Source organism: Ovis canadensis, chromosome 26 (assembly GCF_042477335.2).
Source record: "Ovis canadensis isolate MfBH-ARS-UI-01 breed Bighorn chromosome 26, ARS-UI_OviCan_v2, whole genome shotgun sequence".
Taxonomy (NCBI): Eukaryota; Metazoa; Chordata; class Mammalia; order Artiodactyla; family Bovidae; genus Ovis; species Ovis canadensis.
The window spans coordinates 35603755-35616367 of NC_091270.1; the positions used below are offsets into that span (position 1 = coordinate 35603755).

At 42.0% G+C, this 12613-nt stretch overlaps 1 protein-coding gene and 1 pseudogene across 2 annotated transcripts in view; one reads left to right on the forward strand and one right to left on the reverse strand.

The window, feature by feature from the left end:
- MICU3 (mitochondrial calcium uptake family member 3) overlaps nucleotides 1–12613 on the reverse strand; it is an 85455-nt gene that overhangs the window by 64238 nt on the left and 8604 nt on the right. The window lies entirely within an intron of this gene.
- On the forward strand, nucleotides 6602–8445 carry LOC138430784 (mitochondrial inner membrane m-AAA protease component AFG3L1 pseudogene; annotated as a pseudogene).

The following is a 12613-nucleotide window of genomic DNA, read 5'->3' on the forward strand; positions in this document are numbered from 1 at the left end:
TGGTAATTTGTCTTTTTTTGGACTGGTAAATTTTCTTATACCAATTTATATCATGTTTGAGATGTATATATTAAAATATATACAGTTTGTTAAAGTGATATATAATCACTTGGAGACTGGAAATAGGATGTATAATTCTCAAAGCACTAGAGGAAGAGAAATGATAAAGGAAGAAAAGACCAGTCTAACGCCAGGTGATAAAGGGAAAGAGATAGTAACACATACACATAATACAGTAAAAACGCACACAAACATGTCCACAATTATAATAAGCAAGATTGGGTCAAACTCCTCCATTAAAGTGAGCAACTCTCATATTGTGGTTTTTAAAAAAACTATTAAATGTTCCTTACAGAATAAAACAATACCAAGAGTGTTTGAAAATACACAGAATTAAGAACGAAAAGTGTTAAATGGGACAAAGAAAGATTCACCAAGAAGGTACTACACACATGAACAAAGCAGCTTAAAATTATATGGTGAAAAAACTGTTAAAAGAATGCAATTTGATCAACTCACAATCATGGCTGAGATGTCAATACTTCTTTACTAGAAATGGATAGGTCAAGTGGAGAAACAAGAAAAAGGATCTGGGTAACTAAACAAAGAAGGTGCTTATTAACTTTGATTTCAGTAAACCAAGAATGTAAAAACTTTATCATGAAAACATCAATAAGATAAAACTGTGAAAGTTATACAGGTTTAATGAAATATTCATATAGTAGAGGATTTTACAGGAATGAAAATAAACTAGAAGTACATGTGTCTAGATGGATAAATGTCTTAAACATTAACTTAAAAGACAAATTATAAAAAGGTAGGTACTGTTTATATAAAATATTTTAGTTGCAAAATAAGTTCAGTTCAGTTCAGTCGCTTAGTCGTGTCCGACTCTTTGCGACCCCATGAATCGCAGCACGCCAGGCCTCCCTGTCCATCACCATCTCCCGGAGTTCACTCAGACTCACGTCCATCGAGTCAGTGATGCCATCCAGCCATCTCATCCTCTGTCATCCCCTTTTCCTCCTGCCCCCAATCCCTCCCAGCATCAGGGTCTTTTCCAATGAGAAAGTGTATACTATTCAGAGATACATCCATTTGCAATAAAACTATGAAAACTTATGGGAATGATAAAATGGTTATCTCTTTGGGGAAGAGAGGATCATGACAAAAGAAGGTACATATATTGGTAGTTTTTTCTTTAAGCTGCTAGTACATACACAGCTAATATGCATTTCAGCATTACTATCTATTTAAAAGTTAGATATGTTCCATTTTAAAAAACAAATTCTTTCAAAGCTTATTCCCTGATGCATATGGGAAAATGCTAAAAAGACTAAAAGAAAAAAGGCCACTTCAGAAAATTTAAGATACACTATTAAATAAACAATGATTGTATTAAAAAAGAAATAAAAACTGAGATTATAAGCTTTTTGTAAATAAATGACACTTAGGAATTTACAAAGAGCCCCCTGTATAATTTGGTCAATGTCATTACTGACATAAAAAAATTCATCTATGTATTTACTATAAGAACAATTCAGAATTTAAAATTAATGAACTAAGTATTTATTTGCTAAGTCGCTTCAGTCGTGTCCAACTCTGTGTGACCCCATAGATGGCAGCCCACCAGGATCCCCCATCCCTGGGATTCTCCAGGCAAGAACACTGGAGTGGGTTGCCATTTCCTTCTCCAATGCATGAAAGTGAAAAGTGAAAGTGAAGTCGCTCAGTCGTGTCTGACTCTTCACAACCCCATGGACTGCAGCCCACCAGGCTCCTCTGCCCATGGGGTTTTCCAGGCAAGAGTACTGGAGTGGGTTGCCATTTCCTTTTCCAAAGTATTTATTTATATAGAAACTAAAAAAGAGGATACGAACTCAAGAAGTTAAAAAAGAAGATAAATTTGATGAAAATAGAAGGGAATAGACAATAAAGATAAAAGCAGAAATAAACTCCCCCAATAAAACATTAAACACAAAAAAGTGGCATTTGAAAAGATATAATAAAACAGACAAACCTTTATCAAGTCTGATTTTTTTTAAAAAACTGAAAATGGAATAAACATTAAACTTGAATTATGACATATCCATAGTTTGGAAGAGCATCCAAATATAAGAAGAGACCTATAATATATTGATATCTCAATATAATATCAGATTAAAAGGCAAGAACAATATGTACAGTATGGTCACATTTTTGCTAAAAGGGAAATGATATGTGTTTAGCTTACAGGCCTGTAAAATACATTTTTAATAGCACTGAGGGCAGAAAAGCATTTGTGACCTATAAAGCAGAAACAGGATTTAATATTTTGGCATATTCTAAAAATCAGTCAATAAAAAATAAAAGTTGGCAAAGGATATTAATGGGCAATCCCCAGGAAACTATAAATAAACAAAAAGTTCTCCACTTCACTAACAATCACAGAAGTAGAAATTATAACAAGCATGGTAAATCATTTTTCATACTCAAATTGGGAAAACAAATTTGGCAAAGTGAAAGGGGATACTGGACGCCAGTTACTTAATTCTGGCAAAAGTATACCTTAGTATAACCATTTTGAAGAACAAATTGATAGTTTCATCAAAATATAATAGCTATGGACCCAGCAACTTAACATTTGCATCTACAAAGAACCCTGGATATTCACCGTAGCACAGTTAACAGTGGAAAAATAGAAACAATCAAAATTCCCATCAGTAGAGCAATGGTTAAATAAATTATGGCACATCACTGGAGTGGTCTGTGGTCATTTAAAAAGGATTTGATTAGGTAGATCTAGAAGTGGTTTTATGGTAAGAACCATAAGACACATAGCAGAGTGAGAAAAAGCAAATTACAGAAGAATGGGTAAAAAATAAAAAGATAAAATCAAAAAAAGCTCATTCTTAAACATGAATCATTTATATATCACATATAAATACATACACATATACACATGCATACACAGACATATGTGTATAGACAGAAAAAATTGTGGAATGGTGTATTATTTCTTAAAAAGCAAATGGAACATATATTAGCTCCACTTTACAAAAGAGTTAGTTTAGTCCAGCATCTAGACAGGACTTAATCAGGGCCACTCAGGCAGCAAATGAATCTGAGACCAAAACTCAGGTTTCAGGACACCCAACTGAGTGTTCTTCCATATTACACAACTTGGTACACTGAAATACAAGCACACCGATTTTACAATCCTCCAGGCCTATGTTCAAATGCCAGTTTCAATACTTCCTAATTAGGTAAATTTGGGAAAAAGACATTTCTAAACTTTAGCATTTTTACTGTAAAATGGACAAATTAAGACTAACTCTTCTGGTTTCCCCAGTGGCTCAGCTGGTAAAGAATCTGCCTGCAATGCAGGAGACCCAGGTTCGATCCCTGGATTTGGGAGATTCCCTGGAAAAGGAAATGGCAACCCACTCCAGTATTCTTGGTTGTAGAATCTCAAGGACACAGGAGCTTGGCGGGCTACAGTCCATGGGGTAGCAAAGAATCAGACACGACTGAGCAACTAAACAGCGAACGTTAACCACAAAGTGTAAACATTACATGAAAATTAAATGAGAACACTTCCATCTCCTCTGGTTAATAAAATCAGTTTATGAAGAGTATCCTATGTGTTAATCAGCAGGGTCCAGAAATAGTCTTTGACACCTCAGATCCACGCATATATTTGCCAGCTCAGTACTTCCCTGTCACTCTAAGTTGGGAGCTCTCTAAATACGTCCATGGTGACCAAACAATTCCAATTGCCTGACATTTCCTTGTGGCTCCCATCTGCTTCATGCGCTACGACCTTTCTCTCAATCATCCTGACGCAGCTCCAAACACCTAGGTTATGCAATATGAGCATATTGCATATGCAACACCACATATTCTACTGATTTCTTGAGAGTGACGCTGACCCTCAATGACAAAACCTCTGGCTATGCAGACAGCCATCGTCTTTGGGGCCTGATTACACAATCACTCCAAACAGTTTTTCTAGATTACAACTGAAAGAATCAAACACACCATACCATTAATAGTCGGCTATTTTTCCTTAAATAAGTCACCTTGAATTTACCTGCAGCTATAACAAAATAGCAGAGACTGGAGGGCTTACTGACAGAATTTACTTTGTCACAGTTCTGGAAGCTAGAAGTCCAAGATCAAGGTGCCAGGACTGACGTGGTATGATCTCTCTCTCTGGCCTGCAGACTGCCACGTTCCTTCTATGTCCCCACATGGCCCTTCTGCAGGGTGTGGGCACACAGAGAGAGGGCAAGCTCTCTGGTGCCTCTGCTTACACTAATCCTATCAGATCGGGAGCCCACTCTCCTGACCTCATTTAACCTTAATTACTCCCTTGGAGGTCTCACTTTCTAATACAGCCCTAATCGAGGGGTTAGGGCTTCAGCATATGAATTTTGGGGAGATACAGACCATTGGGCTTCCCTGGTGGCTCAGACAGTAAAGCGTCTGCCCGCAATGCAGGAGACCTGGGTTCGATCCCTGCGTTGGGAAGATCCCCTGGAGAAGGAAATGGCAACCCACTCCAGTACTCTTGCCTGGAAAATTCCATGGACAGAGGAACCTTGTAAACTACAGTCCACTGGGTCGCAACGTCAGGCACGACTGAGCGACATCACTTCACTTCACTTCACAGACCATTTAGTCCAGAACACCAACCACAGAGCAACCCACCTGCCTTGTCCTTTACTCACATATATAGTCCTTAAAAATGTTCTTTTATAGGCCATTCCAATCAAGTTGGAAATTTACTCTCTGGAAGAACTTGAATATTTGGAGATTTAACTATGTTCCCTCTCTTTTGGATAATTTATAAACAACCAAACAAAAAACATTAAATAAAATCAGTCTCAGACTCCTCAACCTACCTGTACCCCAGTGGGGGTGAGGGTGGCGGATCGCTGCTTGCTAGTCACAACTTAAGATTCTCGGCCTAACTAGCCTTGGCCTGTATGCTTCCCAGCTGGGGGTGGGGGGAGTGGGGTCAGGCATTTCCCGTCCAGGATTCCAGTCTGCCAACACTGGCCCAGTGGTACCCCAGCAGGAGGCTTGCAGACTGCTGGTCCCCGCTTGTGGTTCTTTCTATGCCAGCCTTGGCCCAGCAACTTGGATAAACTCTAGCAGTGAACATACCTTCCAACGAGGCCTGATTCCCAACTGAGGGATGCCACTGCTGCTGTCCTTTCAACTTTGTTCCTTCCTTGGGTACCCTCTCTTAGCCCAAGGGTATTCTTTATAATCCTGATTCCTTCTTAGTAGTTAATCCCCTGTAAATGGTTAATATTTCTTTATACTGAGCCTTAACTGTTCAAGTTACCATGTGGCTTTTGTTTCTGACTGTTGAAATTATTACAGAAAAGGATAAACAAGTTTTAAAATGATGTAGTTTGGGTAGTTTATTCCCATTACACTGGCATTAAATTTTTTGGAAGAACTTAAATGTTACCTGAATTTAATAGAAAGGAAAGCTGAAGGCATTATCTGGGACAAAGTTTATAAAACTACTGCCTTCATTTATAAAACAGATTTAAAAATTAAGTTTGGAGAGGATTAAGAGATAGGAACAAAATTAAAGCTACTACTAATAACCCAATAAAGTATTCAGTTCAGTTCAGTTGCTCAGTCATGTCCGACTCTTTATGACCCATGGACTGCAGCACACCAGGCTTTCCTGTCCATCACCAACTCCCGGAGCCTGCTCAAACTCACATCCATCGAGTCGGTGATGCCATCCAACTATCTCATCCTCTACTGTCCCCTTCTCCTCCTGCCTTCAATCTTTTCCAGCATCAGGGTCTTTTCAAATGAGTCAGTTCCTCATATCAGGTGGCCAACATATTGGAGTTTCAGCTTCAGCATCAGTCCTTCCAATGAATATTCAGAGCTGATTTCCTTTAGGATTGACTGGTTGGATCTCCTTGCAGTCCAAGGGACTCTCAAGAGTCTTCTCTCAACACCACAGTTCAAAAGCATCAATTCTTCAGCTCTCAGCTTTCTTTATAGTACAACTCTCACATCCGTACATGACTATTGGAAAAACCATAGCTTTGGATAGACAGACATTTGCTGGGAAAGTAATGTCTCTACTTTTGAATATGCTGTCTAGGTTTGTCATACCTTTTCTTCCAAGGAGTAAGCGTCTTTTAATTTCATGAGTGCAATCACCATCTGCAGTGATCTTGGAGTCCAAGAAAATAAAAGTCTCTTAATTTTTCCATTTTTTCCCCATCTATTTGCTATGAAGTGATAGGACCAGTTGCCATGATCTTAGTTCTCTGAATGTGGAGTTTTAAGCCAACTTTTTCACTTTCCTCTCTTACTTTCATCAAGAAGCTCTTTAGTTCTTCTTTGCTTTCTGCCATAAGGGTGGTGTCATCTGCATATCTGAGGTTATTGACATTTCTCCTGGCAATCTTGATTCCAGCTTGTGTTTCATCCAGCCTGGCATGTCGCATGATGCACTCTGCATATAAGTTAAACAAGCAGGGTGACAGTATACAGCCTTGACGTACTCCTTTCCCAGTTTGGAACCAGTGCATTGTTCCATGTTCAGTTCTAACTTTCTAATATTAGAAAGAGTAAAATGATTTTGAGATTAAAAAACTATATAGGTGAAATAGACCTTACAGATTCAAATCCACCATCCCTACACCTAATCGGTAGGGTGTTTCACTATAGTTGTATTTCCCTATTGTTAGTGATATTAAGCATCTTTTCATGTATTTATAGGTCTTTTGAATATCTTACTCCTGAATAGCCTATTCGGACTTTTTGCCCATTTTTCTATTGTGTTGTTGTTTTTCTTATTAATCTGTAGATCATCACTATATATTCTGGATACTTACTTCATGGGAGTGCTATGTATCTTAAGTATCTTCTTCCATTCCAAGACTTCTTTGTATTTTCATAGATATTTTTGTTTTATTGAAGTGAATTGAGGCAGTGTTTTCCATCCGAAATTGTGTTCTTTGCCTTATTTTGAAAATCCTCCTCCTCCTAGGGTCAAAATTTCATTTTCATATATTTTTCTCTAAATATCTTGAAGTTTTACTTATCACCTTTAAGGCTGTAATCCACCTGGGTTATTATTGCAATGGGGTAGGCATCTAATTTTCGAGATTGATGCAACTGGCCTGAACCATGGCCGTGGGCGCTTCAGAGGCCAGAGTGAGCAGAACACCCTGAACTCGCTGCTCATGGAGATGGATGGATTCAACTCTACCATGAACGTCATTGCGCTGGCCGGCACCAACCGCCCAGACGTCCTTGACCCAGCCCTGATGTGGCCAGGCTGCTTCGACCGTCAGATTTACATTGGCCTCCTGGAAATCAAAGGCAGGTTGTCTATCTTCAGGGTCCACCTGCATCCACTCAAGTTGGACGAGAGCCTCAGCAAGGATGCCCTGGCGAAGAAGCTTGTGGCCCTCACTCCAGGCTTCACAGGTGCTGATATTTCTAATGTTTGCAATGAAGCCACCCTAATCGCCGCCCGCCACCTAAACCCCTCTGTCGGGGAGAAGCACTTCAAGCAGGCCATCCAGAGGTCACTGGAGGCCTTGAGAAGAAGACACAGGTCCTGCAGCCCAGCGAGAAGATGATGGTGGCCTACCAGGAGCCTGGCCATGCCATGGTGGGCTGGTTCCTGGAACACGCAGACCCCCTGCTCAAGGTGTCTATCGTCCCCCAGGGCAAGGGGCTCGGCTATGCCCAAATGCCTGCCCAGGGAGCAGTATCTGTACACATGGGAGCAGCTCTTTGATTGCATGTGCGCCATGCTGGGCAGCCACGTGGCTGAGCAGCTGTTCTTTGGGCGGGTCACCATGGGGGGCCAGGACGACCTGAGGAAGGTCACCCAGTGCACCTATGCCCAGATTGTGCAGCTCAGGATGAGCGAGAAGCTGGCCCAGGTGTCCTTCGATTTCCCATGGCCAGGCGAGGCGCTGGTGGAGAGGCCATTCAGCGAGGCCATGGCCCAGCTCATAGACAAGGAGGTGAAGCGGCTCATCGGCTCCGCGCCTGCGCACACCCTGGACATGCTCACACACTGCCGCCGAGCAGGTGGACAAGGTGGGCAGGCAGCTACTGGAGAAGGAGGTGTTGGAGTGGGCCGACATGGTGGAGCTGCTCGGGCTGCGGCCGTTGGCCAAGAAGATCACCTATGAGGAGCTCCTGGAGGGCACGGGCGGCCTGGAGGCGGGCACGGGCGGCCTGGAGGCGGGCACGGGCGGCCTGGAGGCGGGCACGGGCGGCCTGGAGGCGGGCACGGGCGGCCTGGAGGCGGGCACGGGCGGCCTGGAGGCGGGCACGGCCCTTCCTGAGGGTCTGCAGGGCTGGCTTGGGAGGCCCGCTGCAGGAGAGCCCAGCCTAGCACCTCCGCCCAAAGAGCAGCCTCCGGGACCCCCAGGAAGCAAATTAAAGCACATGTAACCCGAAGCAATGGCACCCCACTCCAGTACTCTTGCTTGGAAAATCCCACGGACAGAGGAGTCTGGTGGGCTGCAGTCCATGGGGTCACTAAGAGTCGGACACGACTGAGCAATTTCACTTTCACTTTTCACTTTCACACATTGGAGAAGAAAATGGCAACCCACTCCTGTGTTCTTGCCTGGAGAATCCCAGGGTCGGGGGATCCTGGTGGGCTGCCGTCTATGGGGTTGCACAGAGTCGGACATGACTGAAGCGACTTAGAAGCAGCAGCAGCAGGCATCTAATTTTACTTTTGCTTCCCACACAGAACAGTTCAACTCTAATCAAGTCCTACTGTTTTGTATATCACTGTTATCCAATATTTGAGATCCAGTTTGGTTTAGCTTTTGAGATAATAATTATTATTTTTGTAATATGTAGTTAATATTTAAGATTTACTTCATCTTTACTGATTTCTTTATTTACTGTTGCTTCTTAAATTTCACCCTTTTTTCATGTTCATTTCTTCCTGATAGTCACTGTTTAATAGTTCCTTCAATGATGATCAGAGATTGGTAAGCAATCTCAGACTTTGAAAAATGAATTTATTTTATCCTCATTCCTAAATGATAATTTATCTAGGTAAAGATATCTAATGGTAGTTATTTTCTCTTATCTCTTTGAAAATACTGTCTAGTTGTTTCCTAACTTCTATCCATTGTCACAAATTAGTCTTCAATCAGGCCAACAGCCACGCCTTTCTAGGAAACTGGTTCTATCTTCCTTTATTTTTGATTTTCAGTTTCACTATAATCTGACCATTTTTATTTATCCTGCTCAGGACTGTTTATGCTTCCTGAATCTGAGGATTAATGTTTGTGTTCCTTCTAAGAACTGTTCAGGTATTCTCTCTTAGAATACTGCTTCTCATTCTCTCGGTTCTCTGAGCCTGTAATTCCTAGTTGAGGAATTTTAGACCCTTTCAGTCTATCTTCCACATCCCTTAAACACTCCTTAGTATTTGCCATCTCTCTCTCTCTTTTTTTTTTTTTTTTTGGCTGTGATGGGTCTTGGTCACTGTGCGGGCTTTTCTCTAGTTGAGACAAGTAGGGGCTACTCTCTAGTTGTGACCTCAAAGGCTTCTAATTGTGATGGCTTCTCCTGCTGCAGAGCATGGACCCTAGCGTACTCAGGCTTCAGTAGTGGCGGCTACAGGCTTAGAACACAGGCTCAGTAGCTGTGGCACACGGGCTTAGCTGCCCCACAGCATGTGGGATCTCCCTAGACCAGGGATCTAATCCATTTATCCTGCACTGGCAGGTGGATTCTTTATCACTGGACCACCAGGGAAGTTCTGCCATTTCTTTAAAAGTGTGTTACATTCTGTGTAGTTCCTCAAAATTATCTTCCAGATTACTAATTGCCTCTTCAGTTATGTTTTATATGCTGTCTAATCTATCCAACCTCAAAGACCATATTTTACATTATGAGAAGTTCTATTTGGTTCTTTATTATAATCTACCATTCTTCATACTGATTTCCCATTATGCCTTTAATCATTCTGAATATCCTTAATTGACAGACTCAACCAAATGATCCTATTATTAAACTGTGAGGAATATAATCACTCAGCTTGCTGAGTTTATGAGTTTATCCTCCTAGAGGCCTTCTCTGTAGAAATTACAGGTGACCTGTATTTAGGGAATCTCCCTCAAAGAAGTTTTGCATTTTTTTCTGCCGGCTTTATCAGTTTGTTGTTGTTGTTTGTTTTTTTTTTTTTCCACCCAGGGTAATAGAAGTGCTAACTCTAAACCCATATGAGGCAGTGTTGTTGTTTATTTACTAAGTCATGTCCAACTCTTTTGCAACCCCATGAACTGTAGCTCACCAGGTTCCTCTGTTCAGGGATTTCCCAGACAAGAATATTGGTGTGGGTTGCCACTTCTCACAGGGATCTTCCCAACCCAGGGATTGAACCCGCATCTCCTGCATTCGCAGGCGGATTCTTTACCACTGAGCCACCTGGGAAGCCCCATGAGGTAGTGTGGGACCATTTTTATACATTCTCAGGAGAGTCCTTTTTTCCACTTAGAGCCCATGCAGACATCTTCAGGCTTCCCTGTCATTGCCCAGCACCGGGAGGGTGGGGAGGGGTCTGGGGAATCACTCGTTCATCATCGGTTCTGTTGCTGTAGGCTCTGGCTTTAGGGAGATGGAATTTCAGTTCCAACTTTCCAAGGTCTTGTTTCCTGTCCCCACGAAGGCCTTAAAATCCAAACCCCCAGGATTCCATGAATAACGACTCAACTGCTCTCTCACTGAAGCCACAGCTCACACTATTCTAGCTCCTAGTTTCCTCTTTACTTCTGCCCTGGCAATTTCCTTTAGTTTCTTAAAAGGGTGGAATGGTATTTAAAAGGATGTTTAAAATATTCTGATGACAGATTATGGAGCATGCTGTATGGATAAAACCAGAAGTCTAAACCATTTATTTTATTAAGTGAACATCCCATAATTTATTTAGGAGCATTTTCTTTTCACTTAAAAGCTATTCTCCCAACACAATATATTTCACAACCGACAAAGACCAATATATACCTACTGCTCATTCTCTAGTTTTTCCTTAGAAAGAGGACTCGTGTTAGCTGGGCCCAAGAGCACATAGAACAAGGTCATATCTCTCAGGCTTTGTTGCAGTTGGATAGGCCGTTTGATGAAGTTTTCGCTAATGTAAATAAAACTGTTTTTTAAGACTTCCTGGAAAGTCAATTTAAAGGCTGCTGACTCAGCCAGACAGGGCACAGGAGAGTAAAGGCAAGGTCATCATCCTGACTTCTTTCTCCTGACCTCAAGCCAGCTGCTCCTCATGGCACGTTGCTTTTACTTATTTCAACCTATGTTATTTCCACAATCACTTTAATCCCTGAGTTTAAAGCTGTGGCACAGGGCAATCAGTAGTCATTTACAGATGTGAGAGTTGGACCATAAAGAATGCTGTTCAGTTCAGTTGTTCAGTCGTGTCCGACTCTTTGCAACCCCATGAATCACAGCACGCCAGGCCTCCCTGTCCATCACCAACTCCCAGAGTTCACACAAACTCATGTCCATCGAGTTGGTGATGCCATCCAGCCATCTCATCCTCTGTCATCCCCTATTCCCCCTGCCCCCAAATCCCTCCCAGCATCAGGGGCTTTTCCAATGAGTCAACTCTGCGCATGAGGTGGCCAAAGTACTGGAGTTTCAGCTTCAGCATCAGTCCTTCCAGTGAACACCCAGGACTGATCTCCTTTAGGATGGACTGGTTGGATCTCCTTGCAGTCCAATGGACTCTCAAGAGTCTTCTCCAACACCACAGTTCAAAAGCATCAATTCTTTGGCGCTCAGCTTTCTTCACAGTCCAACTTTTACATCCATACATGACCACTGGAAAAACCATAGCCTTGACTAGACAGACCTGGCAAAGTAATGTCTCTGCTTTTGAATATGCTATCTAGAATGGCCAGAACTTTCCTTCCAAGGAGTAAGCGTCTTTTAATTTCATGGCTGCAGTCGCCATCTGCAGTGATTTTGGAGTCCAAAAAAATTAAGTCTGATACTGTTTCCACTGTTTCCCCATCTATTTCCCATGAAGTGATGGGACCAGATGCCATGTTCTTAGTTTTCTGAATGTTGAGCTTTAAGCCAACTTTTTCACCCTCCTCTTTCACTTTCATCAAGAGGCTTTTTAGTTTCTCTTCACTTTCTGCCATAAGGGTGGTGTCATCTGCATATCTGAGGTTATTGATATTTCTCTCAGCAATCTTGATTCCAGCTTGTGCTTCTTCCAGCCCGGCATTTCTCATGATGTACTCTGCATAAAAGTGAAATAAGCAGGGTGACAATATGCAGCCTTGACGTACTCCTTTTCCTATTTGGAACCAGTCTGTTGTTCCATGTCCAGTTCTAACTGTTGCTTCCTGACCTGCAGATAGGTTTCTCAAGAGGCAGGTGGTCTGGTATTCCCATCTCTTTCAGAATTTTCCACAGTTTATTGTGATCCACACAGTCAAAGGTTTTGGCATAGTCAAGAAAGCAGAAATAGATGTTTTTCTGGAACTCTCTTGCTTTTTCCATGATCCAGCGGACGTTGGCAATTTGATCTCTGGTTCCTCTGCCTTTTCTAAAACCAGCTTGAACATCTGGAAGTTCA